This window comes from Neomonachus schauinslandi, chromosome 2 (assembly GCF_002201575.2).
Source record: "Neomonachus schauinslandi chromosome 2, ASM220157v2, whole genome shotgun sequence".
NCBI lineage: Eukaryota > Metazoa > Chordata > Mammalia > Carnivora > Phocidae > Neomonachus > Neomonachus schauinslandi.
Window position 1 is genome coordinate 55394896 of NC_058404.1, and position 2780 is coordinate 55397675.

Sequence of the window (2780 nt, forward strand, 5' to 3'; positions counted from 1 at the left end):
ACCAATCATGTCACAAGGCATCTGAAAAGCAAATACACTCCTTTTTGGTTTGGTTTTTTTTTTTTTTTAAGATTTATTTATTTGAGAGAGAGCATGAGCAGGGGCAGGGGCAGAGGGAGAGGAAGAAGCAGACTCCCCGCTGAGCAGGGAGCCCAGTATGGGGCTCAATCCCAGGACCCTGAGATCATGACTTGAGTCAAAGGCAGATGCTTAACTGAGCCACCCAGGTGCCCCATTTTTTTTTTTAACAACTTTTTGAAAGAACCCTCTTTACCTCATGCTTTGAAAAACATTCTGTTCCTGTGGCCCCTAAGAAAATGAGTTGCTCACAGTTGAAAATCACTGAACACCCAAGGCCCTGTGAGGGCCGTTTAGCAGAAACAATATACTGCAAAATACACTGTTAAAAGTGATAGCAGTTGGAATTATTGGTCACTATAAAATAATCATATGCAATATATTTCAGAAATGAAAAGAGCTCTGAAAATATGAGTAAAATTGAGAAGAGATCTAATTTCCAGAAACAAAAAATATAAATAAAAATTTTAAGTTAATGGATGAATTAACAGCACATTAGAATTGTTATTGACATTTTCTCATCCTTTGGTTTCTGGGCTCTTGGTTCTTTTTCCATCTTTCAGCCACTCATTCTCAGTCTTGGTCACTAATTCTATAATCTAAATTAAAGGCAACATCATTTATCTTTTATAAAAAAAATTTTTTTAAAGATTTTTTATCTATTTGTTAGCGAGCATGAGCAGGGGGGAGGGGCAGAGGGAGAGGGAGAAGCAGACTCCCCACTGAGCAGGGAGCCTGATGGGGGGCTCGATCACATCATGACCTGAGCTGAAGACAGACGCTTAACTGACTGAACCACCCAGGTACCCCAGCAGCATTATTTAGAACACAGTTCTAGTTCGTTTTCTTTTCCTCAGTTTTTAATATTTGCCTAGATTGACCCATTCACAAGGTTTCACCTATGTTAATAATTGTCACTCCTAAACTTTTAGAACAGACTTGTTTTCTGAGCATTAGACCACAGGACACTTCCTATTTGGAACTTCCAAGTCAGCATTTCCAGAGTGTAATTCATGTCTTAGTGGGCAAAATCATTCACAGCAATCTACTCTTCCTGCTTTGGATTTGAGAAGTGGCGGTAAGTGAAATCAAGTACATTCACAACCAGTTGACCACTAGACAAATGACTTCACCTGGGATTAAATAACTGAAAAAAATCAAGATAAGGCCCATAGAAAAAGTGTCACAAAATGAGGGCACACAAGTTTGGAAGTTTTTAAGAAAAAATAAATAATTTTTTTAATTTCTTTTTTTTTTTTAAGATTTTATTTATTTGATAGAGAGAGACACAGCGAGAGAGGGAACACAGGCAGGGGGATTGGGAGAGAGAGAAGCAGGCTTCCTGTGGAGCAGGGAGCCCGATGCTGGGCTCAATCCCAGGACCCTGGGATCATGACCTTAGCCGAAGGCAGACGCTTAAAGACTGAGCCACCCAGGGACCCCTAAATAATTTTTTTTTTTAAAAAGGAAGTTTTCAAGAGTTAGAGGAAGAACATAAATGAATTAGGGTAGGCTAATCACTATGATAAACAATTCCAAAATTTCAGGGGCTTCACGCAATAAAAATGTACCTTCCTCTCTGTGGGTTGGTTAAGGGGCAGGGAAGGGACTCTGCCCCCAAGCAGGTCTCCCTTCAGGACTCATGTTCTTCCCATTCAGTGGATCTATCATCCCCTGAGCAATCCAAGTTCTCTACTCTATTCTTTGCATTGAGCTGGCAACTTAGGGAAAAAAGAGCACATACAGGATGCCCAGGAGGTGTTTTAAGAGTCAGGTTTGGGGTGGTGAATATCCATTCTGCCCGATTTTATTGGCTAGAACTCAGCCACATGTCTATTGGTAGATGAATAGTTAAATGGTGTATTTGGTCCTTCAAACCATGTTTTAGAAAATATTTGGTAACATGGAAAAAGGGAAAAAATAGAAGGTTAAGTGGGAAAAAAAATATGATATAAAAGTAAGTGTAACTCTTGTTCCAACTCTGTTAATAAGAGAAATAATATATTTTCACTTTTAAGACTATAAGGAGGGCTCCTGGGTGGCTCAGTTGTTAAGCGTCTGCCTTTGGTTCAGGTCATGATCTCAGGGTCCTGGGATCCAGCCCCGCATCGGGCTCCCTGCTCAGGGGGGAGTCTGCTTCTCCCTCTCCCTCTGCCTGCCATATCCCCTGCTTGTGCTTGTTCGCTCTCGATTTCTCTCTCTCTCTGTGTCAAATAAATAAAATCTTTTAAAAAATGACTATAAGGAAATAAGTCATTAGCATTTTGATCTCTATCCAAATAGTGGGATTGTTGGGAATTTTCTCAACATTTTTCTATCTTATCTAAATTATTAATAATGAAAGTGTTACATTTAAAAGAAACATTATCAAAAATTTTTAAAGAAAGAAAATGGTGGTGTGTCTTTAATGATTTCTATATTCCTGGAGATTACCTATCAGAGGCCTTGTACATAGTAGATACTTAATGCATATTCATTGATTGAACCAGTACAACCGAATGGAATTAAATGGAGAAGCCTAAGAACAAAATGTTAAGAGCAGTTATTTAAATGTGGCAACTGGTTAGCCAAATTACCACACTTTCTTTCTAGGATAACTTGATTTTAGTTTTATGACTTAAATCATATACTAGATGTGATACCAATAACCTGTGTTAGTGTTTCCTGAACCTTATTAAATCTTGGTACTATTTACACCATTT